The 27325-nt window shown below is 46.2% G+C and overlaps 1 protein-coding gene across 1 annotated transcript in view; it reads left to right on the forward strand.

The window, feature by feature from the left end:
- Positions 1-4121: 4121 nt before the first annotated feature.
- The window catches only part of TEX2 (testis expressed 2), a 98668-nt gene continuing 75464 nt past the window's right edge, over positions 4122-27325 (forward strand). The window contains exon 1 of the mRNA XM_035026277.1: positions 4122-4236. The gene's annotated coding sequence lies outside the window, so the exon portion shown is untranslated. The remainder of the gene's footprint in view (positions 4237-27325) is intronic.

Here is a 27325-nt window from a genome sequence, read left to right on the forward strand (position 1 = left end):
CCTGACCGTGTATATTCATGACTCTGGATTCTCCACACCTGGAACTGCCTAGCCCTCGGCAGTCCCAGGGCCGCCTCAAGGGCACGGGCCCGCGGGGCTGCCCCGAATTCTCCTTCTCAATCTGGCAGCTCCCTCTTTCATTCCTCTCAGAGGCTTTTCCAGTTCTTCACTGTTTCCTTCAAAACCCTGTTGTCACCTCCCACCTACTCTCAAGAGATGACTTTGCTTCTCACTTTAGAGCTAAAAAAATAGAAGCCAGCAGGCAGGAATTTCCTCAACTTCCTGCCTTCCACCTATGAATGAAGCTGCACCCACACCCATTCTTAGCTGCATGGAGCTTACTGCAGTGGAAGAGTGGACCCCTCTTCCTGCCCCAGGACTGCTCCCTTTCCCTGTGGGCCTCCTGGGACCCTGTCCCATGGGTCCTCTTCTGCCCAACCTCCTCATTCTCTTTTCTTAGCTCTTCTCTTCAGCCCAGCTCTGGGGGTCCTCTGCATTTCTAGGCCTACCTACACTGCTTTGGTCAGTGACCCAATAACCAGTCTAATTTCCAAATCCCAAGATTCACTGTTCAGACCTCCTCCAACTTGAACCTTCTGAGGCTATGTTGCTATAGACCACTTCTTCCTTCTCCAGTACCTTCTCCCTTGGCTTTGGTGACAACACTCTTTCTTGGGTTTTTATCGCCTTTCTGGTTTCTCTTTTGAATAGCCCTTGTCTGGCCACCCCTAAAACCTCATCTGTTCCCCATGGGTTATTAGTGTTTATTCTGTGCACCATAACTCCTGAGCTTACATTAGAGGAAGCCTATCATGATCAATCAACTTGCTGATCTTTCTCTACTAGATCTAGTGCCCAAATTCTACCTTTTTTTTTTTTACACTTTTTTATAGTTACCTTTGTCTCCGTCCCCAGTGTTTAGTATACCACCTGGTACTTACTGAGCTCTCCGTGATTGCTCATTAATAGTACAATTTGCGGCACAATGGATCCCTAGCCTTTGTTAGGTATACAAGTGGATCGACTTTTTTTTGTATACGTCGCAACCATTTCTCCCTTCAAAAGTGCAATGTAGCATCAAAACATTGAATTAATGGGGCGCCTGGGTGGCTCAGATGGCTAAGCGTCCACCTTCGGCTCAGGTCATGATCCCAGAGTCCTGGGATCGAGTCCCACATCGGGCTCCTGGCTCAGCGGGGAGCCTGCTTCTCCTTCTCCCTCTCTCTCTGCTCATGCTCTCTCTCTCTCTGTGTCTCAAATGAATAAATAAAGTCTTAAAAAAAAAAAACCACATTGAATTAAAACTCTTAGAGCATTTTTGTTTGTTTAGAGTTTCAAGAGAAAATAGGGAGTATCTTGAAACATCATAATGGGGAATAATTCAAGTATACCAGAACCTAGGTAGGCTTAAGCTGCAGTCCGGGTTGTGAGAGAGATCAGGTTGATGGCTGGGGACAAAGGGGGAGGGGGCAGATGTCAGAATAATATAATAACTTGGGCTTGAATTTCTATGACTTCTATTGTAGGTACAAAAATATATTTTACTTTGTACATGATGTACATTAGAGCAACTATTTGGGGGATAGAGTAAGGAATCTTGCTTGATATCTGAATTTAGCATCACAATCCCTAAACTTTGTCACAGGTCACCATAATGAGTACAGATGCCAAACTCTAAAATGACTCTTCATTTACAAGTTCAAAGTCCATGTAGATTCATATATATGTTCTTTATTTGACTGGATTTTCATACCAGCCCAAGGAGGCAGAATTTGTTATTATCCCATTTTATAGATGAGCAATCCAAGGATCAAAGAGACTTAATTATGTAAGTTGTTCAAAGTCAAACAGATGTAAGTTAGAGCAATGAAACTTCAACTCCAAGGCGGTGCTTCTATATCACACTGTCTTCTGGGGAAGATTAGTGATATTTGCTTCTTTTTGCCTTTTGAAGTTATCCATCCTGTTTCTGGCAGCAACAAAGGGCATTTTGGCAGGCACTGGAGTAGGAGGATCCTGGTCATTAGGGTCATGAATGCTGGCTCTTTCTTTAGCTAGTCTTGTGATCTTGGACGCATCAGCAATCCTCTCTGGGCTTCAGTTTCTGCATCCGTAAAATGGGGAAAATAGCAATGCGATCTACCACACAGGATTATCGTAAGGTTTCAATGAATTAATATGTGCAAAGGCCTCGACATAGTAAGGCGCATAGTAGCCTCCTAATAGGTAGGAAGTGTTAGATTATTCTGTTATTATATATTCATTTATTTTTCGAAGCATCCAAATTCCTCACTTTTCAAAAAGAAGGGATCCTTCTTAGTGTTCCTGCTGGATCTTATTGGCCTCTAGTTTGAGGTCAGATTGATAAGGTATTAATTAATCTAATATTTATGTAGGGCTTGGAATGGGCACAGAGTGGGGTGGGCACTCTGAGATGCACCTTGCCAACTTCCAAGGACCCTTGCAGCAGTGCAGTTTCAGGGCCTACCCCTCCCCAACCCCCCACTGAGGAGGGTTGTTTAAGATGTGGCCAGAAAGAGTCTGGGGCTATTTCTCGACTGATAATTGCCCTTGTTGCACATTTCCAGATATCCATGAATGGAGCCCTCTCCTGTTGAGACAAGAGTTCCTTTTCCTTTGGGAATGCCAAGAGGATACATGGTAATACCAAGGAAGTGATATCAGCAACCCAGAGCCTTAACACTGACTGACAAGGCTGATCAATGTGTGTGTGGAGCTGTCCCTGGCAAACACAGCACCCAGCAGATATTATAGCAAAATATGGGGTGTTCTGTGGAGGCCATTTGCTCCTCATAGGAGGGGTCCAGGTGGACGGGGCTGACCTTGAAATTGAAGGCAGTAACTTCTGGGTCAGATGTGTATCTGGGATACTGGGGATGAGGAGAAGAATGTGGCTGGGAGGGTGGGCAGGGCTCAATTCACTGGAAGGAAGCTCCAGAGGGGCAAGGCACCCTCCTGGGCTTATGACTGGGTCTGGGTGTGTTTGCCATTAAGATATTTCAGCACTGGGCGCCTGGGTGGCTCAGTTGGTTAAGCGACTGCCTTCGGCTCAGGTCATGATCCTGGAGTTCCTGGATGAGTCCCGCATCGGGCTCCCTGCTCTGCAGGGAGTCTGCTTCTCCCTCTGACCCTCCCCCTTCTCATGTGCTCTCTCTCATTCTCTCTCTCTCAAATAAATAAATAAAATCTTAAAAAAAAAAAAAGGTATTCAGCACTGTTTCACCAGTCAGAGAACAAGACTGGTTTGTTGCTTCATCCCAGCCCAGTTCCCTTCAAATTCAGTTCTTAGCATGACCCACTCAGGGAACTGCTCTGAGTTTCTTAGTAGGTGACCTCCAGCCCAGCTGGAAAGTCTCCCAGCCATATTACTGATTTTGAGGATAAAAAAGAGTTTAGCTTTATTTTTGACAGTTTAAGTTTGAATTTCATCACTATGATGGACTCGAAACATGCACCCGAGCCTGTGTGGATCTTGTTTGTACCACCTACATTAGATTATCTTGGGGGAGGGATGCCGAAAAATGCGTATTTTCCCCAGTCCCATTCCAGAAGTGGGGAATTAGAGACTCAGGAGGGACCTAGAGATCTTATTGTTAAAATCCGCCAGGGTGAGACTGAGAATGTGCCTTTTTAAGTGAATTTCTGGGATTGGACGGGAGGCATGAGGGCCTTCTAAAATCCAAATTTGAGTAAATATGCCCCGCGTGGGACCCCTGGTTCTCGTAGCCTCAGTTTCTCCCTCCGACCGGGGCAGGTTCTGTCTCCACTTGTTTGCTAGGCTGCAGGAAGAGGAAATTAGTAAGTGCAAAGAACTGAAGAAAGCGCGGCAGCCGGGCTGGGAGAGAAGAGAAGCTCTTACCCCTCCCATCTGGACTCTTCCAGGTAACCCTGCCACCGCCCCTCTCTAGCCCCTTGGGCGGCGGCCCCTTTAACAGACCTGACCAATCGCGCGCCCATTTCCGTGGCCGCTCCCCGGCGCGCGGGTAGGGGCTGGATTGGCCGGGCCTGGCGCGCGGCCTGCTCCGCCCCTGCCGCCCTCTGGTTGGCGGCGGTGGCCGCGGGCGCGGGGCGGGTCCGCCGGCGGGGCGGGGCGGCCGGTGCCCGGGGGCGGGCGGGCGGCAGGACAGCGGCCGGAGCCCGAGCCCAAGCCCGAGCTGTAGCGGCCGCGGAGCACGGGCGCCGGCGCAGTACAATGAAGGAGCCAGCGGAGCCGGGGTGAGCGCGACCGGGGCCGGGCGGTGGAAGGAGCGCCCGCGGAGAAGGCCCGGGCTGGGGGCGGCCCGACGCCGCTGGGTCCCGGCTGTGTCGGGGGCTGGCGGCCGTTGGTGAGGCGGGGATCGGGGCCCCCTCAGGGCTCCGCCCCGCTGTCACGGCCTGGTGTTGACGGGGACGCCCACACGCGACGCCCCCGGGCGAACACCTCTTTCCTTTGGGGTCGGGTGTGGCGGTTTGGGCTTGACCCGGACCGGAGGCGCCGGCCAGCCCGTCCCCCGCCCCCCACCCCAGCCTGCCGTCCTCGGGCTCCGGGCTCCGGGCTCCCGGCTCGGCCCGGGCCAGGGAGGGCAGTCCACACGCAAACTGAGGGAAAACAGCTTGTAATTTTATGAATGGGGCCCCGGATTCCTGCCGCCCCCCTCGCGCACGTCACGAAATGCTTGCAAGTCGAGAACCGCGGTTACTTTTACGCGGATCTGTCAGGGGCTGACTGCGCTCGGGTTGTTTTTCTCCCAACTCCTGGAAATCGCGGGTGGCCGTGGGGCGGGTTGCGTGCCTTAGACAGGAGGCGGCGGCGTGCCGAGAGCCGGGGGATCGGAAGGTTAACAAGTGACATTGGGCTGAGGCCTGACGCCAGGTGCCCTGCCCGGGAGCGCGGGTGTGACGGTGGAGGCTGTGGCTGTTGGCCGCTGGCTAGCACGCCAGCGAAACCCAGGGACCGCGAGAAGGAACGCACAGCGACTCCAGTTGCACCATGCACGCTGCCCAAATTGCACGGCCGACGCGGGAGTTGGTGCAGGGGAGTTTTCCCCTTTTTCGAAAACGGTTTTTGGAAAACTTAGCCCCTCAGTGGGTTGATAGTTACTTAACGGTTGTTATGGTTACGGGGCATCAAATGTAAGGGCAAAGTCTGTTTCCACCCTCGCTCTTTCTCCAAAGCTATGAAGTACTTTGTCACTACGTTTTACAGACACTGTACTGGGAGGACATACTTTTTTAGAGTTGAAGGGAAAGCGTGGGCTCCTTGAAGGCAGGGGTGGTACCATATTCCTGTTTGAAGTCCATCGTGGCTGGTCTGCACAAGAATTGAAAGGAACCACCAGCCTTCTGCATGTTTTGAGGATCCTCATCAAAGGATTTAAAGGAGTCCTTTCAGGAGCCAGATGTAAGCTGGAAGGAAAACAATGAGTGACTTTTATATGGAAACCAATAAGGAAAAACAGAGGGGCAAATGATCCTTGAACTCCAGGGTAAGGGGGTATTTGAGGAGTCTAGGTTTGACAGTTTAGAACTAGGTGACGCCTTGAAGCTTATCTCACAGGAGGTATTGGAAGAGTGAAACGGCCATTGTTGTTAGCTCTTCTTAACCCCTAAGCTATTTTGGTATTTCAGATTCTTCCAAGAATGGGTAGTTGGTCTAAACTTATGGAAAACATGTAAGCCTCCTGAGGGTACCGGGTGGGTTTTTTGCCTGACAGTTCTCTTCACACAGGCCTCTCCAGGAGTGTCAGTGAAGGCCTCCAGTCAGCGTGTGGAGGGCTCTGGGTGAACTGAGCTTGGCCTGCCCATTTATCTGCAGGAAGAGGTGCTGTGCCTGAGAGGAAAGAGATTAACAACCCGATTCAAGTCAGAGGATGGTAGTAATGGAGACAACCAACAAGTAACCCAGGGGCTGGGACAGAGGGAGGGAGTGAGGGGAAGTGCAGGAGTTTGCTTGGGCTGAGTTTCTGGGGCTTGGAGGTTTGAAGAGAGTAGAATGCCCTCCTGTGAGAGGGTTGGAGATATCACATATACCAAACGTATTGTTTGTTCATTAGAGATTATGTTTTTAGAATACTTCTGGAAAAGCAGCAGAAGAGATTAGGCTTTCAGGTAGAATAAATATACAGGATGTTTTGGAGTTTTCGTTTAAAAGAAATTGCATGTAGTTGAAAAATATTCATTCAACTAATTTTTATTGAGTCAGTAGTGTGCCAGAAACTGCAAGGCATTGTGGGTTGTGGTGGAAAAAAACTAAAACGGGTGGAGGGTTTGTTTCTACTTGCCATATGATTCGCCTTCCCTCCAAGTCAAAAGCTCTCTTCTGAGGATGTTCTGAAATCCTTGAGGAAAGAAAGGGGAAATGCACAGAATATTATTTAATGTAAGAACAAAACAGAACAATGGGAAATTCTTCCCACCGTAGTTCACTTTTGGTGTCAAACTGAAACTTTAAAGAGTGGTTTTCTGTGTCAGGTTTGGTGTAAGATTATCTGCATCCTCATATCTATTGACCGATATCTTTTCATGGTGTTACTTCCTGTTCTTTCTTTTTTTCCCCTTTCTCCTACCAATTTATTTATTCAGAAATTTGGAAGTTCATTAGACAGATACTGTCCTTGGTCTCTAGGTGCTCCCACCTCATTTTCTTTGCCCGAGCATCCCTCAGCATCTACTTTCCTCTGTCTGATCCTTATTCTCCCCGGAGGGTCCCCCTTGGGCATTGTTTGTTCTTTGATTCTGTCCCAAAGCAGAAGGCAGCTAGTATAGAAAAGAGAGCATTTGTTGAATTTCAACTCTGCTCTGTACTCCTTTCTCTCTCTCTCTCCAGGAGATAATCTATACCAATATAGATGTAGATGTAGATATAGATATCTTCTCCAGTCCTTGAGCAACCGTCTAAGGGAGATAGATGATGATGGTAGCCTCATTTTATAGAAGAGGGAACCGAGGCTCAGAACAGTATAAGTTACTTGTCTAGAGTGATAAGCTGGTTAGATGATGGAGCAAGAATTTCAGTCTAGGACTTTCTGATTCCAAAACGTGCCTCTTCCATTGTACTGTGTTGCTTCTCCCAGAAGAGGAATGGCAGTTCCAGCACAGTGCCTTCTTTGGACATAGGAAAGGTCAGGTTCAGAGCTGTTCAGAGAATTGCCACAGTTAACGTGCTTACGGTGGACCAAGAGTTAGCACCCTGTACTGCCTCTCTGCCTGGTACCTTTTTGGGTCATTCATGTGGCTGCCAGGAAATTTGAGTTTACTGCTGTGAAAAGGTGATCTGAACTACCAGGGCATAGCCCAGTGCTTCCATTTAGCAGCTTGTGACTTTGGGCAAATTATTTTTTCTCTCTCTGTACCTCAGTTTCTTTATTTGTAAAATGGGACAGTATTCACATTCCAGCAATGGTAAGACAAGTACAGTTTGTCTCATCTTAACATTTCTGAAGAAAAATATAGTCTTTATTATAAGATATTAAATATTATAATATATAAGATATTAAATAGAGAATTTAAAAATCTTTCCATTGAAAGGACTGACTAAACAGTGATTATTACTCATTCAGTAAATATTTGAGCACCTACTGGAGCCAACCATTGTGCCTGTCGTTGGCAGCGATGTCCATTTTTGGTACATAAAATAATGGTACGTCTTAGTAGTGGGGTCCTAGATTAGATGAACTATAGTAGTGCATTCTTTATTTTTTTAAATAGTTGAGAGAGAGAGCCCATGCGGGCATGAGCTGGGGGAGGTGGGGGCAGAGGAGAGGGGGAAACAAACTCCTCACTGGGCAGGGAGCCTGACACGGGGCTCGATCCCAAGACCCTGAGATCATGACCTGAGCCAAAGGCAGACACTTAACTGACTGAGCCACCCAGGCGCCCCAGGAGTGCATTCTTTATAGGTAGTCGCAGGGATTACATGAAGTCGCTCCCGTGCCTGGCACATAGTGAGCACCCGATATCAGTTGATGGTACTGAATGACAGGGTTAGGGTTAACTGGTGGGTGGCTCTGGCATAAAGCTGGAGAACATCTCATAAGATTTGCCACTTGGAGCCTAGGCAGTAATCCATGATCTGTGGGCCGGAGGAACGTTTTCCAGTTTCCCTGGAACTCTGTCCTTTGGCTGACTCTTGTCCCCATGAGAAGCATTAACTTTTGGAGCTAGGGAGCCACGCACAGACAGCTCCCTTTGTCCTGCCTATTCATTAAGGTCTTTGTCAACTTTAAATCCCAAGTTAAAAATAAATATCATTATAAGAAGATTGGAAACTTACACTGATGTCAATAGTCTTACATGTGGATTTTAAAGCACCTCAAGGTTATATACAAGATTCTGTGTTTCCCCTTTCAAAACTCCTTTTAATGTCTAATTGCTTTGGGTGAAGTGTCATGAGATGCCATTAACCAGAAGGAGCCTAGGAAGTCATGAAAGTACAGAAGCCCCTGCCTAGCACTGGGTGAGGTAGAGAATTCTAGAGTGGGCATCAGAAGGCCTGCTCCCAGTCCTGGGGCTTTATCTTGTTATTGTGTGTGTTCTTGGGCCCTGGGCCCATGTGTCTCTCTGGGTCTTGAGGCTCTCTTTTCAAAATGAGGACTTGATTTCTCAGTCTCCTCCCCTGACTCCCTCCAACACAGTATCAGAGATTATGTGAGTTTATGAACTAAGGATCTGAGAGATTAAATGGTCGAAAGAAGTTCCTTCATTCTGGCCTCCCGAAGTCTCACTTGGGTGTTTGTGATCCTGCTTTGTAGTCAGGTGATAACAATATGAGTAACTGTCATTTATGGAGAATTGCTGTGTGCCAGGCATTATCTGCTTTTCAAACTCTCATGGCCCTGTGAGTAGCAGAGACCAATGTCAACCTTATTGTAAGATGAGAACACCGACGTTCAGAGCAGTAAGTACCTTATCCGAAGTCACACAGCAAAGAGGAGGGCTTCTGCCGCTCTCTAGTGTGAGCTTGTGGTTGTTTCAGGTGGGCTCCGCCTCGTCTTGGTATCGTCTCAAGCCACGGGCCCTGGAAGTTTTCCAGTTTAAAAGTAGGATTCCTCCTGCTTTGAGGTCACACATCTATCGGGTGCTGACACCTGTTTAAATTTGAGTTCTTGTTCAGGACATCTGCTGTGTATTAGGAGAACTTTGTTCAACCTAAAGAATAGCCCCTGTGGGAGTTGCAGGCGACCTAAGTCCTTGAAAGGCAAGGTTTTTCTTTGGTGAACTGAAGCCCCAAGCTGGGTCACTGTGAGCATAAGTGGGACCGTTGAGAGCAGAATCCAGTCCTTCGGTGTGGAAGCTGGTGGGATGGGAAACGTGGGTGGGCTTTGAAACAATCAGGTAACCTTTCCCTTTTGGGTTTGCCTGGAGGGTTGGTTCTAAGGGCTTTTCCCTAGGCAGGTTATTGGACCTAACAAAGTGAGTGCCTCCCTGGCTTATCCTAATAGTTGAGAACGGCACAGGGCGAGCGGAGCCCTCGTCAGTCATAAGCTTACTGGGGATTTGAGATTTAAACCCACCCCTTAGAGCCCTCCTGCAGTAACCTTTCAGAATCACAAGAGGCGTTTCTGAGTTTTGTTTCTTACAGCTGGTGTAAGCTGGCCTGTTTTCTTACGCAATTTTAAATTCTTTTTTACATCTACTGCTATCTTTTAAACACTGTTCCTGAAGATGGTTATGTTTATCATTTGGGGTTTGAAATAGAGAATTTAAAAATCTTCCCATTGAAAAGACTAACTATACAATGATAATCACTCATTCAGTAAAGATTTGAGCATCTACTGGAGCCAACCATTGTGCCTGTCGTTGGAAATCCAGTGGGGAGCAAAGCAGATGTGGTCTCTGTGGGCACATAGCACATTATCTAGTCCAGACAATAAACAAGTCAAGAGATGTATACACTGTGTCTATAGATTACATTGTGATAAGTGGATAGGCTTCTTCCTCTGAAGGGGAAGAACAGGGCACTGGGAAGGAAGAAAGGGAGGGAGCTAGCACCTGGGAGTGTCCAGGAAAGTATTTCCAGAGGAGCAGCCTGTAGAAAGTATGGCAGGGGGAGGAGAGGAGGAGGGAGGGCTTGAGGAGGTAGGGGGAAGACGAGTCACAGGGAGAACCGTGCAATGTAGAGATGAAGAGCCCGGGCTCAGGAGCCAGGCACTTCTTCAGGGGACTTGGGGATTTCTTAGGCTCCTGGTGCCTCAATTTCCCACCTCCAAGTGGCCGTTAGGATTGAAGGAGCTGATGTCTGGGAAGTCTTGAGAGCAGTGCCAGGCACATACAAGAAGGGCTGGGGGTAAGGGTTTGCTGATTCTCACACAGTGGGGATCTTGACCTGGAGTGGATGAGCTTCTGTTCTTGGTCAGCATTTTCCATCATTCCATGTGTAAAGTAACCGCAGGGCTGAAGATGAGATGGAGATGGCTAATATGCACATCTGCTGGATGCATTCTAAGGTAGCTTGGTGTTGGACGCTCTGTGATGCGCTAACCACTGAGCACATGCGGCTGGGGAGCACCTGCCGTGGAGCCTCAGCCCCATCTGCTGTGGGTGCCATGTTCAGCCGGAAGCGTTGTTCCTCAGCTCCTTCCTACAGTTGTCTGCTTTGGTGTTTGATATGGAAGGCAGATTTTTAGCCTCCCCCCCGCCCCCCACCCATAAGAGGAGGCAGAGGCCAGTGGCCTCATTACCAGGTGATCAAAGGTGACAACTCAGAGTTGCTAAGTGCAGTACCCGCCTGAACTCATGCCCGATGAGATTTGGTGTGGTGCTTTCTTGGGGAAACAGCCACACCTCGGGATCATACAGGAGGAAAACTTCATGAAACGAGTCACTGGCTTTGGTTCTTTGGCCTGGTTTGGGATGTTCAGTAAAATAGTAGAAACCCAACCATATCAGAGTTTGTAATTATCCTAGAGTATTTTTTTAGAACTGATCAAATTTGTATATAATTGCATTAGTTTCTTTAAAAAAAAAACTTATTCTGGAAACATTTTTTAAATTTACAAAAGTAGAGAATAATATAATGATCCTCATGGATCTATCATTGTTTCAATAATTATCGACATTTTGCTAATCTTGTTCCAAGATAGTTTCAATTTGAAGCATTGTTGGTGGATTTTCTGTCACAGTATAAATGTATCTTTGGAATATAAAATTATATGGTAGATATGGTCCTAGAGGAAAAAAAAATTACTGCATGCTGCCTAATTACAGGACTGGTGTTAGTAGTTGAAATTCAGAATCCTAAATGAACATTTCTTGCAAGCCCGCATAGACTTGCTCATGAAAAGTAGGCATCCCTGACCCGACTGCATATGGAAGACTATAACCTTGGGGTCTCAGATTGGAGCCCCATTCTTCCGATGATATACTCAGAATGATGCCTCCTGAGGCTGGGACAGGAAGCCCATCCAGACTAGAGGGCCACCCTTGCAACTTGGCAGGAGAATGCATTTCAAGTCTGGGTCAAAGACACAGAACATGCTTCTTTTGTAAGATGGGCCTGAACCCACTGGACAGCTCCAAGGATGGATTCCCATGGACTCCTTTCCCCCTTATTTCCCTTTCTGGATTATTCTACTCTAAAAACTGTTTGATTCCTTCAATGAACCCAAATTTTAAAGAGCATATCTTAAGTTTCCCCTTGTCTTCTACCATGCTTGCATTCATTCCTTCATTCCTTCATTCATTCATCACCCAACAAACAGTTGAGGAGGTTGTGCAATGGGTCAGATAGTGTGCGGTATACAGCGGTGAGCAAAATTGACAAGGTCCTTGCCCTCCTGGAGGAAGGAGAAAAGCAGAGGTCTACTAAAAAATATGTCCTAAGAAATAGAAGTGCTACAAAGGACAAGTGCAAATGGGAGTGAGGTGAGGGGGTGGAGCTGTTTCCTGAAGAGGGAGCAGGTGGTTCAGTTCCTGAAAGGCCTAGTTCCTTTCCTCCTGGGAACAGAAAGGTGCTTGGAATATAATAAACCAGGAAGAGAGAGGCACGGGCCCAGCTGAGGCAGAAGGCAGGAGGGGCTAGACCATATAGCACTTTTCAGAACATGGATCTTATTCCATGAGCCACAGGAAGCTCTCATAGGGTTTTGAGCAAGGATGTGGCATGCTCATATTAGGATTTTTTTTTTTTTTTAACTTTGTTTTTAAGTAAGCTCTGCGCCCAATGTAGGGCTTGAATGCGAGACCCTGAGATCAAGAGTCTCATGCTTTGCTGACTGAGCCGGCCAGGTGCCCCCATATTGGGAAGTTTTAAAACCACTTCCACTGCAGTGGGGTGAATAGATGAAGTCACTGTGGGGAGAGCCGTGAGGGGGTTGCTGTTGTCTTCCAAGCAAAAAGGTGGTCGTTAGGACCAGACTGGTGGCAGCAAGATTGGAGAGAGAGACCATTCAGGAGAGGTTTAAAGATAAAAATCACAGCACTTGGTTAAGGACTAGGTAAGGGCCAGCTTGCGTTTGCAGTGAAAAGAAATGTACATTACTTCAGGCAGAAAACATTGGCTGTGCATACTCTGCAACTCACTGGTTCCCTTGGCACCTATTTTTCAGAATTTCTAGATAAATTTAAAGCTGTTCTCCTTACTTGCTCTTAAATCTATTCTTGAAAACGGTCATCCACTTTTGAAACATATTCATCGAGCATCTACTGTGTGCTGGGGAGAAATAAGTGAGCAAGACAGCCCAGGCCCTCAGCCCATCTCCTCTGCACCTCTCCGTCCTCCAGGCTGGGGTTGCCTTACCTCCTGAAACCTTCATATGGGCCACGTTGCAAGGGCTTCCTGTCCCAGCCTCAGGAGGCATCACTCTCTTTGGGTATGTCATCAGCAGCACAGGGCTCCGAATTGAGGCCTCAAGGTTAGAGTCTTCCATATGCAGCCCACAGTCAGGGACATAGTAGTCTTCCTCTCTATCTAGAAGGTAGGGATTGTGCCCGGTCATATTTGTATCTCCTCCCTCTCACACTCCCCTCCCCCCCCCCACTCCCATCAGCAAACCAGAGTGCTCTGCCCTTGGAGGTATTCAGCAGGTGTTTGTTAATAGCCCCTGGTACTACTCAAGAATAATGCTAGGTGGGCCCTAAAGAGAGCTCTGGACAGCAAAGGAGGGGAAGAATCTTCCTGATGTTGGGAGAATACCCGTTGGAGAGAACGGAGGCAGTTGTGTTTAGACCTAGCCCTGCAGATGGGCAGACTTGCCCTTCCCTTGAGGCCAACTTCTAGATGAGGGGAGGAGTCTTCCTTCTCAGATCACCTGTCACGTGGGAGGGAATCATAGGAGACATCTGGGTCTTCACCGGAACTTTGAAGTTCTAAATAGGAAATGTACTTGAGGCAGAGAAGGTGGTTAAATTTCCTTTACAACTTTTGTGATTGTGATTCTGAGAGAGAAAACTGATGTGGGATGTCATTAGCTGGTTTCCTAGGTAACTTTTTTTTCCCTTTGTTTTGTTTTGGAAGAAGGGATTGGGTCCCTAGACCAGGTCCTCTGATAACCAGAGAGGAGGCATTTATTGAAGACAAGAGTGATGTGTTTTCTGGGAGACTTGCAAGTCTGGTTGGGATGGCTTTAAGGTGAATATTAAGGGGATAGAAAAGTATAAAAAAAAAAGTATACAGGAAATTTGCAGAACAAAATGACATAGAGACGTCTGCGACTCAGCCGCAATGTGGGCACCAAAGTGGTGCCCAGAAACTCTCAAGTGGAAATTAGCACCAAAAGCTGCTTGAGAACAGCGTGGAGGGAAGGGGTCAGGAATCTGTCAGCTCATGCCTGGGCGTGAGCAGCCAATGTCTCCAGGCACTGGAAACCTTAACATCACTGCCAGGTAAATAAGTGATCTGCTGGTAGGTCGGATTGGAATAGAGCAAAGTAGTATTGGCGCATCTGGCCCCAGAGAAAATCCTAGGAGAGACTCCTCTGTGTGCCTTGACCACAGAAGGCTGGCAGCAGGCCTTCCAGTCGTGACGCCAAGAGCAGGTATGTATTGTAGGACGGCCTGTCAGACTGAGGTGGCAGTGATTTTGTTCCATAGGCAGATCTTAAAAGAAGCCCCTGGCAGATGTAGTAGATCGTGAAGACGTTTGTAGGTGAGTGTTATTAGAAGTGGACCACGTGGTAAATTTTAACACTACCTTGCTGATATTTTGCCTCTGAGAGCTGGTAGAGGGAAGTGTGTGTGTGTGTGTGTGTGTTGGTGGGGAGGGGTGCTGTTTGGACCTAATGATGACAAATAAGGAAAAGCCGGTTGACGGTGTGGATAGGGTAAAGGGAGCCTGTGACCGTGGCCCAGAAATAAGCCCAGAGCTGGGGTTTAGGCAGGCTGGCTCCACAGCCCCTGCTCTTGGAGCATCTCCTACCTCCTGTTTCCTTTGATAAAAAGAATGGAACTGCTCCTCCCATTAGCTGTACAGGAACCGACTTGGTGTCCTCAAATCCACATGCCTGTTGGAAATGACCTCTCGAGTATCAGGCTATAGCTATGAGTAATTTGATGTGACTCCTCCTTGGTCTCCCATCTGCCTCAACTGCCCCCCCTCCCGACCCTCCCCCTCCCCGGAAGAGTTAAGAGTAGAAACTGCAGTACCTGTCCTAGAAGTCTGAAGGGAGTTGTCCTCAGGGAAAGTTGAGCTGCTTTGCCCTGGCTAAGTTCAGAGGCAAGATCGAAGTGGAAAATAAGAGTAGTAGAAAACCCATGGGAAAGGAGTTGCTTTTGTTTTAATTTCTCAGGGTAGGCTAATGTTTGTGGGGATATGATGAGTGGTATTCGATCCTGTTGGGGTAGGTTAATAGTAAAGCAGGAACATTAATTTTTTTAAGGCTAAAACTCCCAACAGAAATGACTGTTGATCATACTCTGAGCCAGAGACTAAACTCGTTTGGTCAGTCTAGCTTTTGTCTTAAGGTTTGACTGCGATCAAGAGGGGTGTTGGCAGAGGCTTAACAGCCTGAAGCGAATTTTATTTGATGAGGTCTGATTTGTGGCATGAAAGTCTTATGGAAGGAAAAAACCTATCTTGAGTTTCTGAATTAGGTGATAGAGTTGCTTTGGCAGCAAATGTAGGAAGGGCAGGGCCCAGAATTTTCTGGGGCAGGTGATCAAGAGGTCCTTCCAGCTATACGAATTTATAATGCCAGAAGTGTTAATCTCAAAAAATAGAATTTTAAACATGTTTAAATTATATGTGGGCACCAAAGTGGTGCCCACAGCCTAGAAGTCTTCCAGGAATTTCAGGTTTAGCTATTTCTAAGTCCTAGCTGGATTGTGGCCTAAGAATTTTAGCCATTTTGTGTGATCTGTCAGAGTTGATCCATTAGCTGCAGTTTCCCCTCCCAGAAACATCCTGCTGCTCCTTCTGGGCTCCCTTGAACAGCACTGCACAGAGGGGTTGGGCACTGTTGGTTGGTAAATGTTCAGTGAGATGGGTACTTTATAGCAAGCTAAGGAAAAAGTGATTTTTTTTTTTTTTTGGCCATGTTTTTCTATTTTAGGAGATCATACAGGTGCCCCAGTTGGTGTTTAAAGAGGAAACGAGAGGTTTTTGCCACCGTAAAGCAGAGTGGTTACCTGGGTCAGCCCTGTCCGTACTTTTGCCCGTTGTCGTAAGGTGCATATCCATCTCTCTCACTGGTGTGATGCTATTGCTTAGGGAGGGAGTGACCCTGCGAGACAAGCAGGAAGCCCTGAAACTAGCTTTGGAACCTTTCATCCAACCAGCTTGTTGGTTTCAAGACAAATTCTTTGGGGCTTGAGAAAGGACTCATCAAATGGGTTATCCCCACATTGAGTTAACATGGGCTGGGTATCCAGTGATCCCTTGAGCATTCAGCAGATAATGCTGCTCCCAAGACAGTGGCTGTGCTTGGGGACTGTCACGGGGCAGGTCCAGACTCTCTCTGGCAGTGAAAGTCAGTTTTCTGTGAGTCTCTTAAATGAGAGTCTCTTAAAAGTCTTCACCCACTTTGTCATTCTTTTTAAGGAAGGTCTTGAAGAATCTTTTTTTTTTTTTTTAAAGATTTTATGTAGTTATTTTGAGAGAGAGAGAATGAGAGACAGAGAGTATGAGAGGGAGGAGGGTCCGAGGGAGAAGCAGACTCCCTGCCGAGCAGGGAGCCCGATGCGGGACTCGATCCCAGGACTCCAGGATCATGACCTGAGCCGAAGGCAGTCGCTTAACCAACTGAGCCACCCAGGCGCCCAGGTCTTGAAGAATCTTAAAGCAAGTAGTTGCATAGCATGAAACATGATACATTCTTTTTTTTTTTTTTAATGTTTTATTTATTTATTCATGAGAGTCAGAGAGAGAGAGAGAGAGAGGCAGAGGCAGAGGGAGAAGCAGGCTCCCCGCCTAGCAGGGAGCCCGATGCGGGACTCGATCCCAGGACCCTGGGATCATGACCTGAGCTGAAGGCAGATGCTTAACCATCTGAGCCACCCAGGTGCCCGAAACATGATACATTCTTAATTAAGAAATGGTTATTTAGATTTTTTTCTTCCTGATTAATAGCTTAGAAGTCAGTGTGCCAGTTTTTCTTTCTTTTTTAACTTAGGCAAGCACTTGAGTATATTTTGGAATATTTGCTTTTCAATTTTTTTTGGTGGTTTGTAGCATGTCTAGAAAGGAACCACCTATTTTCCCATTAAGGTCTTGGCCCAGGAGTAAAAAAAACCCCATGAAGCTTTGGGAGGCACTAAGGACTGTTGTTTTCTTGAGGCAGAATTTCACTTTGCTCTCTCTCTTGTCCTGCCCAGACTTCTAAAAGACCACACACCCACCATCCAAAGGTTGTACATCAAAACTTTATACTTCTTCCTCAGAATAATGTAATGAGTTCTTTAAATCAGGGTTTTTAACCTTGAGGAAGAGAAGGGAGAAGTCTGTATCTGCTTGCAAATTGAATGTGAAATCTTGCGGGTATTTGTGTACTTATATTTGGTGGTGGTAGGGTCTTATGTTCATTAGGCTTTCAGACAGCTAAAGTCTCTGTACCTCTCATCTAGAAAACTGTAAAGCCAGCTTTTTAGAAAGGAGGCACCAATTAACAGTAGGGGAAGAACCTAGAGCACAGACTGTAGGTTCCTGACTGGTGGGAGCCCATGCACGCAAGCCTGGCTTCTCACTAGTCATACCTGGCTACCCCTGGGTCCCTGAGAGCCTCTTTCCTCCCTACTGGCCCCTCTCCCCTCTTCAAATCTGTAAGGTATCCTTTGTTGGGAGGGCACTGGATGAACTTGTCCTACAAGCCAGGTGCCATGTGCCAGGATATTTTGTCTTTGGTTTCTTTAGTCACTTCCTTTTGTTCAATGCCCTAACTGCCTCCTAACTTCTTGTAGGCCTCTCTCCTCATTTTTCTTGTGTTTCTCTCTTATATCACCTTCTCTTCCTCCCCTCCTCCCCCCCCCCCCTTCCCCCCCCCCCCTTAATGTGTTCTAAGTTAATCAGTTCCCTGCCATTGGCTTTTCTGTTCGGTCTGGTAATTCTTGTCTGCAGCCAGAAAGGGGGCCCTGAGCTAGACCCTGAGCTAGACAGAGAACCGGGAAGCTGGTCCTCCCAGCCCTGTGGTTCTGGATGGTGGATCCTGCCCCTCCCTGGGATGCCTTGGGGTCCATCCTAGAAGTCCAGCCATCTGCTCTGGTGGCCTCCACCCAGCCAGGAACACACACATGGATTGGCTGTCACAGGCCCCTGCCTTTCCTTATGGACCTCATACGTATCCTATCATGGTGAGCTCGGTTCATGAAAGTATTTTTTTGTTGTTTTATATTCCTTATTCCAGTGTTGCCAGAGGCAGAAACGACAGAAGTTATTGCTTCCAGAAAGACTGTTCTTCCAGGGGCAGGCCAATATATAAGGGAGCACTGGTGACAAATGTGCATGATTGCATCAGCAGACAGTTAAATTACAGTAAAAGATGGTCATTTTCTACCTTTGGTAGTTTAAGCTTCTTTCCCTCTCCGAATTTCTCCCCGTGCTCTGGGGGGCTAGGTGTCTGGGCCTGAAAGGGTTTGGGAGGAAGGTCTTCTCTTGCTGCTTTTGAGGATTCATTAGCCCCTTGGCAGCACTCACCTTCACACGGAGGTGGGCATGTGATCCAGAAGGCTCTGCTTAGGAAACCAGATCTCTTAACTGATAGAGCCATCTCATGAGCTGGTAATGCAAGCTGTTGGTAATTACAAAAAACCTACCATGAAATTCATCTAAAATTAATGAAGAGTCAGCACTGTGGATTTTAAATACAGAGGAAGTTATGGCATCGGCTCTCAGTTACTTGAGTAGATTATTTCTTGCTCATCTTTACGCCTTTAGCTGGCTTCCCTTTGCACCCCATTGTGCCCGTGGGCTCCCTTCCCACTCTGCTCTGCTCGGTTCACATTCCTCCCATACGAACCCATTTTAATGGGAAGCTACTGAAAAATGCTGTGCCTTCCCAAATCAATTGTTTGGGATTGTCCATTCCATTTTTCTCTTCTGTGAACACAGAGAAGTGAAAGGTCCAATGTATTTAAAAGAAAACAGTAAAAATGTATGGAGAACAAACCCATGTGCGTGAAAACCAGCTAGATGAATAGAACATGTCTGTTTTTCCTGACACTGATTTTTTTTTTTTAAGGAACATTGTTCAATACTTTATTTTGTGTGTATGTCAACATTTGAAGGTCTCTAGATCAGTAATTACATAGACTGAGATAAATGGTTAAGGTATTTTGAGGCTAAAATTTGTATTGCTTTGGTGATGTACTTTAGGTGTATCATCCCTTGATTTAATAGGAAGGATCTCTGGTCTATATGTGCTTCTTTGTGACTTGAAGAGCAACTAACTATTCCATTTAAACAGATTTCAGTTAGGACAATGGTTTTTTTTTTTTTTTTTTAAAGATTTTATTTATTTATTTGAGAGAGAGAATGAGAAAGAGAACACATGAGAGGGGGGAGGGTCCGAGGGAGAAGCAGACTCCCTGCCGAGCAGGGAGCCCGATGCGGGACTCGATCCCGGGACTCCAGGATCATGACCTGAGCCGAAGGCAGTCGCTTAACCAACTGAGCCACCCAGGCGCCCCAGGACAGTGGTTTTGAGACATCTCATAATGGTACCGTTCTCAGACTCTTGGGATAGAATTGTCAAATTATAGCAAATAGCGTTAGAAATAATTTTGCAATTTTCTAAGCAGATTGTAATTTCTCCTTCTTTACGTCTAGTTGTTCTGGAAATAATAGTGTAAAGGTACCTTTTTCCAAAACTGATTATTTTCCAAATACGGTGGTACCTTTTGGTTTAGAAGAAATGATAGAGGAAGATTGTGGTCTAGGAGACAAGCAGAGAACAGGGTTTTTTTTTAGCCTTTCTTTTATTACACCTTTGGCCACATTTTTGAAGAGAGACCAAGAATTGCCATATGTGTGAAAGAAAATTGGTAACTGGGTAGACTTGAAATGAAAGTGAGATTTTCAGAGTAACAAGGTCCACTTTCTTACGTGGCTTGTAGAAACAAAGGATGTGCAATCACAGTAGGTCTAGCAGCTGGGGTTGGTGGAAGTGGAGAGTTCATGGAATCTGAAGGATACTTAAGTTGGTATGATATTTAAATTTCCAAGTTAGAAAAAGCTCATCGAGAACAATGGTTTGTTAAAACCAAAATAGAAAATAAATTTTTAAAAAATGGAAGGGGGAATGTGCACGTATGCATCTTATAAGATGTTGAAAAAATTTTAAATACCTGGGACACAGTTTGAGGAGGGGCCCAGAGCACAGTGGGAACAGTGCCTTAAGGATTACATTTGATGTAGAAGCACTCAAAGAAGAAACTTGCCCAGGAGGAAAGTTTCTGTGGAGATGTGCCCTGCATTTTGAGTGAGTGATGTACTGGAGCATTGCAAACTCAACATTGATTTTGATCATTCTTATGAAGCTGGATAAAATAATGTTGTTTCTGAGGAAAAAATAGTTGTTATCATGAAGTGTCAAGAGCCCTGCAGTGGAAAATGCCAACAGCCAAGAATCCCAAACAAATTCCAGAATCAACATCCTAGGTGCAGACCTCACGCTGACATACCATCTTGATTTACCTTACTGTGATGTCCAGTGGGTTTTTGTTGGGCACCCCAGAAATGCACGGGATCCGTACCCACCAAACAGGTGTTGCAGCTAGTACTTAGGCTTCCTAGTATTTTTCCTGGGAAAAAGTGTTTGATCTGGAACAGTTCCCAACTGGGTAGAAACCTTGCTCACCAGAGGTGGCTCTGAGAAACTTTGGTTTCACGTGCCTGGGTGGCTCCGATGGTTAAGCATCTACCTTGGGTTCTGGTCATGATCTCCAGGTCCTGGGATCGAGCCCCGCATCAGGCTCCCGGCTCAGCGCAGAGTCAGCTTCTCCCTCTTCCTCTGCTTCTCCCTGCTGTTCATGCTCTCTCTCTGTATCTCTCTGTAGCAAATGAATAAATAAAAAAAACTTAAAAAAAAAAAAAAAACAACAACTTTGGTTTCCCAAAATAACGGGTGAAGTTCTGCTACCCCTTAAAAGAGCGGTGTTTTAACTTTTGGAATATACGCCCCTTCACGCCTCTGAACACTAGAAAACTACACATGTACACACAGACCCAGTTTGGCCCGTAGGATGTGAAGAACCCTTGATGTAAAATAAAATAGTAAGATGGAAGGTTTTGAAGAGAATGTGAGGAAGGAGTTTGCTGCTGGTACAGAGGCCATTTTCCAGTGGAAGGTAGAGGTGCTCTCTTGGGAGTGTACTTTATGCGTTGTTGGGCAGTAAGATTTAGCAGGGCTCGAACACGCAGCCAGGCCTATTTTGAGAGAGTTGTACACTCTGAGAGTAGTGCTTCCAGAAGGTGCAACTCCCTGCTGCCCTCAAGAGCTGGGCCCAGTGTTTGCTGTCAGAGGCTTTTGGGAGAAGGTCTTTGTAAGTGCGGTTATTTAGCATGCGTATATCACAAAGCAGTACCAATTCTACATTTATTTCCCTCATTACTCTTATCCTTTTCCCCTTAAGAAGACTGACACAGACATTGACCAAGTGGGTTTTAAGAGCCTAAATTAATTTGTTAGATAAATTGCTTCTTATATAAGTTATAAAGGAGGCATTGCATACTTTATTATGAACAATGTGATTTCAGAATTCTCCCATTTGAGAATATGTATTTTTAAGAAAGTGCCTTATAAGAACTGCATGTATTGGATTTGCAGCCTGCTTTCAAATCCTCTGTTCCACTTTCCAGTGGGGCTGGCATGTGAGACAAGTTGGGAGTGGGGTGGTTCTGGTCCAAAGGCAGGCCCAGGAGCTACGGACACCTTAGAGTTCTGTTGGTGGCAGCAGCTCTGCGATGTCCACTTCTAAACCCCTGGTAGATGGTGACTTGCAGAGGAGCTCTTATTTATGCCATCAAGATATATAGGGTGCCTGGGTGGCTCAATTGGTTAAGCATCTGACTTCGGCTTAGGTCATGATCTCTGGGTCCTGGGATTGAGCTCCCTGTTGGGTTCCCCGTTTGGCGGGAAGTCTGCTTGTCCCTCTCCCTCTCCTCTGTACCTCCCCCGCTCCTGCATGCATGTGCACGTGCTCGCTCGCTCTCTCTATATATAAATAAAAAATCTTAAAAAAAGAAAAAAGATCTAGAAGTCACCACCACCCAGAGGTATTCCCTTTTTCTCCTGAAGGATCCTTTTGTTTGACAGCGGCTGGCTTGGAATTTTGGTTTCCTAGAAGAAATGCATTTTCCCAGCAGAGACAACATTATATATACACAGTGGTTCTGTGGGAAAACAGAGTTAGGAAAGGCTTGTGTTCCTGCAAAGGCTACCACCCGATAGAGACGATCTGGGTATGAAGTTAGATCTCATTTTCTCCTAGCAAGTGTTATAATATGTTATATTCTGGAGCTAAAACCTGATGCCCAGTTGCTAAAAATATACTGGGCTGTAAATGATATATTTATTGTCTATACCATATGGAATTCTCTGAAAAGGACAAAAACAGGTTACTTAGGTATTAGGTGCCGTGTTCTTTCATTCATTCAACTAATAAATATTTAAGTGCCTACTCTGTAGGGCGTATGTTCTGTGGGCTGAGAGGTAATAAGTAGGTAGCCATGTAACACAATGTCAGGTAGTAATACCGTTCTTAAAAATAAGGGGATGGGGAGGCCGTGCTTTTAGGATAAGGTGTTCAGGAAGGTTTTTTCTGAGGAGAACTTAGAGCTGAGTCCTGCCATTGTTTTTACTACAACCAATTTTGGGGAGTAACAGTTGTCTTTGGGGCCATGGAATTCAGTGAGGCTTCTTTGCAGAGATTTTGACCAAGTAATTTGAAGGATCTTTTGAGGAGTTGGGACTTTGGTATCAGTGACCTTTTGAGAGAGTGACTGGCCTTATTCTGGTTGGTACCCTCTTTTTCTTACTGTCAGTTTTCCTGTGGCAGGAACAGGAGGAGAGAGAGTTGCCTTTGGCTGTCATCCTGGCCGTCCAAAGCAGCAGACCGAGCATCTCCCTGCTCTTGGGTTGGCTTCGAGCTTGGCCACTGAACTTGCTTTCTGACAAAACGTTTTGCATGCCCAACGGTCTTTAAAATGCGGGAACAGACCCTTTACTTGTCACTCCACAAGGTCTGACAACCTGAATGCTTTCCCTGGAAGGGTCACCACATCCAGAGGCCAGCTGACCTGGGCTTGGCCCCAAGTCCCAGACACAGAGGCCTGGCTACAGGCTGAAGGGTTAGAGCTGTTGACCTAAGGCTATTTTTTTTTTTCCCTCCTCAGTGTCATTTGTAAGCATTGAATCACGAAATTATAAAACAACCTTGTAGGAAATAGTTTATACTTCTTCCAGCGATGCTGTCACTGTTCAAAACCTTTTCTCACACGTGGGGCCTGTTAGTTAGCCCCACGGTTCTCCCCTGTACTTGGTAGTCCCAGGATACATTAATAACCACTATTTGCATAGGGCTGCAATGGACAGACCCAGGGCCATACCTCTGCCCTTAGTCCTCACAACATCCCGTTGTTATTGCTGCCCCTTTGCAGACCAGGAAACTGACCACACCTGTTAAGGAAGGAAGGGCACTAGTCCTACGAGGAGAAGCCCGTATAAAGGCTAGTGTGGAACCTCTTTCATCCCCACACAGATGCTGTGAGGTACACTTTATTTGTCCCCTTCTGTAGATAAAAAACTGAAGTGCAAAAAGATGATGTAACTAGCCTGAGGTCACAAGCTGGTGAGGGGCAGAGCTGGGTTTGCTCCCCATCTGATTTGGAAAAGCATGCTCTTACCATCCTGCCAGGCGCCTCCCTCACCTGCCTGAGGCCGCCTGTCCCTTGCTTCCTTCTTCCCTTTGTCACTCCTGCTCTGCCCTCCCGCTCTTCAGTATCACCTTGGCCACTTTGCCTGGTACCTGAGCCGGCCTCCCCGAGTCTGTGTCAGGCGGGTGGGCGGTGCCAAGTTGAGCAGTGCTTCTGAGATCCCTGGAGGGCTCACAGACTTTACACATTTGTGGACGAAGAGCTTTATACACACACAGACATGCATGCATGTATATACATATACTTACATACGTGTCTGTGTGGAGAGACAGAGGAAAATTAAACTGTCACTCTAGCATATCAGACATTCTTACATTTCTGAACATTGTGTGAATCAGTGTAGGTACTAGTTTGTGTTTTTTTCTCATTTATCATCATTTTGTTTGCATATTGCCTCATTTCTATATCATGCACATACTTGCTATTTGTTGTTGTTTTTTAAAAGATTTATTTGAGAGAGAGCGTGCATGCGCGCACGAGCAGGGGGAGGGGCAGAGGGAGAAGCAGACTCCCTGCTGAGCAGGGAGCCCACTTGAGGCTCCATCCCATGACCCCAGGATCATGACCTGAGCCAAAGGCAGATGCTTAACCAACTGAGCCACCCAGGCGCCCCCATACTTGCTATTTGTAAGGACTATGTGATATTTCCTGTTAACACACCTAGGATCCTTGGTTGACTGATTGAGTTGTTAAGCTTTGGGGCCTGGCAAGGAATGTACCTGATAGCATTTCTTCTTCAGGAAAAAAAGTTCTGGGTTTGGCTTAAGAATAAGTGGTTTTGCAAAATTGTTCTGTAAATTAGAGGCAGCTTATTCACCATAGTTTCAGTGGATTTTCGTTGGAAACATGTAGTAGACATTTGATGAAAAACAAATACTTGTTTTTTCCAGATTGGAGTTCACATTTGGATCCCAATGTTAAAAGCAGTCATAACTAAGACTTATAAAGCCTTTTTGGGTGTGATTTACATGTCTAACCAGGCAAAACCCTTTTCAGAAGCTAGAGTAGAGAGGATTGAATTGACAAAGAAAACTTTTTAAAAATTAAGGTTATCTTGAGGCTAAGGATGAAATTGACGGGTGATCACAGAAAACACCTTCCGAAATAAATATCCCAGCGTTCGACTTCTACAGCAGAGGATTGACATCGAGCAAGTAGCTGCTGTTTCCTTTTCCCTGTGGTGTTGGGCGTCATTAAAGGGAGTTGCCCAGACCTGTTTGCTTTGCATTTCAGCCCTTACTGACAATGATGCCTTAGGCAAGTCTCTCAACTTCTCTGTCTCCTAGGCCTCGTTTGAAATGAAAACACAGTTCCTGCCTCTTAGGGCCAAAAGATGGAATGAGGAGTGTCTTGATGTATCTGGGACTTAAATCTTCAATCAGAGTTGTTCTCCGTAACTAAGAACTTCAGATGAATTAGTGCATGCCAAGTGAGCTGCCCGGATGATGCCAAGACTCCCCCCCCCCCCCCCCCCCGCTCCTCATTTTAGGAAACAGTTATTTTTCCTGCTCCAGTTTGAAGTTTCTTGTTTGCTGCCTGGTTTAAGTTAGGGTCCCAAAAGTTGAAGAATTGTGTGTGTGTGTGTGTGTGTGTGTAGAATAGTAGATGGCATTAAATTTCTCTTGAAAGATGTTCCAAAAAAGTTGAACGTAGGCAGACATTTCTGAAATGGTTTTATTGCATATGTTACTTGCACAGGATTGTTAGAGGTTCATGACTTCAAGAAAATACTTTGTCATCCAACAAATTCTCTCTCTACTGTTGTGTTTTTAAATTTTTTAAATTATTTTTTAAAGATTATATTTTAGAGAGGGGGAGAGAGAAGGGGGGAGCACATGTGCAGGAGTGGGGGGAGGTGCAGAGGGAGGGGGAGAGGGAGAGAATCCTCAGGCAGACTCCCGACTGAGCGGAGAGACCGACACAGGGCTCAATCCCAGGACCCTGAGATCATGACCTGAGCTGAAATCAAGAATTGGATGCTTAATTGACTGAGACACCCAGGTGCCCCTGGTTTTCCATTATTTGTGAGGAACCATTTGTCTCCCTTCCTGGTGGATGTGTAATAGTATCAGTTATTGAATCAGAACTTTCAACACCTTTCTGACATCCACCCATGGAGGCCACCAAGTGTCAGACTCTTAACGATGTCCCAAACTGAACCTATTATGTTCCCGCTAAACTGACCCTCCTCTTATTCCCAGACTTGATAAATGGGATCGCTGACCATTGTCTTGTAAGCCTAAAGCCTAAGGCTTGTCCTTAAAAGCACCTTCTTCCTCGTTCCCTATGTCACCCACCAAGTCCCATGCATTTCATCTCTCTCTCAGTCTCTTTCATCTTCACAGCCACCTCCCTTGTCTGAGCTGCTGTCGCCTCTCACCTAAAATGTAAGAGTGTAACTGACCATTCTGAGTCCTTTCTTGGCCCCTCCCAGTCTGCTTTCACACTGTACCCAGAGTAAGCTTTTCAGAATGTCCATCTGATCACCTGCATACTGCCTCTAGACCACATATGATAACCCTTCAGTTGTTCCTCATTGCTCTTGGGATAAAACCGGTTCCTCAATGTGGCCTTTAAAGTCCTGCATGACTTGGTTCCTGCTCACTCTTCCAGTCTCATGTTGTGTACACTAAACCCACATTCAAGGGTCCTTCTTTGGGTTCCTCCGTTAGGCTGTGCTCCTGCCTCAGGTCCCTTGCTCATGCCATTCTCCCTTGTGGACTGTGCCCACACTACCATCCTAGCCAACTCTGACTCATCCTTGAAATGTCAGCCCAATTCCCACTTGTTCCAGGGACCCTTCCATGACCAATCCTCAAACTGATTAGGTTTCCCCACTGGCTGTACTCTCTTGGCACCCTTCATGTTCCTTCATAGCTCTTGCATTGATTATTTGATGGTCTCTGCCCCTTGTCCTTCTCTAAGCTCCCTGAGGGCTGTTCCAATACTGTGCTGCTTTGTGCATTGTAAGGCGGGCCGCAAATGGCAAGTACTGAGTGCAAAAACGTGTCTCTGCTCTCGGAGCTTAAACTCCACATGTCCAACTAGAAAGGTTTGGCTGAGATGAAAATGTTTGTGCAAACAAACCTGTACCAGTGCATAAATTGTGAAATTAAGAGAGCCTTAGATCTACGATCAACTCCAAATGCTTGTTTTATATACGTAATAAATTGAGAGGAAAATGAGTTTGCCTTTAGGTGTTGTTTTTGAAGTCAGTTTCTGTATGGTAGTACCTTGAGACATTTAGATGAACATTTCGTGGAGTGATTTACATAGGGAAAGTCTGTGGTAGCAACTGCCAGAGATGGTTAGTATAAAAGGGAAGGCAGAGACATCAATAAAGTCCCCAGGTAATCAATAACGTGGGTAGAACATTTGCTACAAACAACAGCCTCATTTGATGCCACCTCTCACTGTCTCAGTGAAGTCCCAGCTAATTGTGACCAACTTCCCTAAGATGGAAATATGTGCCCATAGCACACAAAAAGGGATGTGCCGTATTTTTAGGGTTAAGATTTTCGTACATGCAGTAGAACATTTACTTATATACAGCAATGAAGTAAGGGGGTGGGTAGAACAGGTAGTGCTGAGGGTGATATGGGCCTGCTGGATTTCTTTTTGCTGTAAACTGTGGTTTACTATAAGAAAGTCTTCCCAACGTGGAACATATTTCCTTAATAGGTTGATTATCATCCCAAGCAGGCTTTGAGGACCTGTAACAATAGAGTGAAGAATAAAGCATTTTACCGCCTGTTCTGTGACTTACTGGGACTTTTTTAAAAAGTACTTTTCATTGCTTTCCTGAGTTGTCTTCAGACTCAGGGTCCACCCTGGAGCTGGTGCTCCCGCTGGACAGACAGTGTGAAGGTCTTTGTCTTTCAGCGACGGGCTTGGCATGCAGCTAGTGCTCGGTAAATGTTGAATGGATGGAAGTCCTTCTTCAAGCACAGAGCACCTGTAGAGAGCTTCTGTTGCCTGTGGATTGATTTGTCCTTGGAAACACCCGAATGAGGCAGTTAGTAGGGG

The sequence above is a fragment of the Mirounga leonina genome, unplaced genomic scaffold (genome assembly GCF_011800145.1).
Source record: "Mirounga leonina isolate KUSES-001 unplaced genomic scaffold, KU_Mleo_1.0 Mir_197, whole genome shotgun sequence".
In the NCBI taxonomy this organism is placed as follows: Eukaryota; Metazoa; Chordata; class Mammalia; order Carnivora; family Phocidae; genus Mirounga; species Mirounga leonina.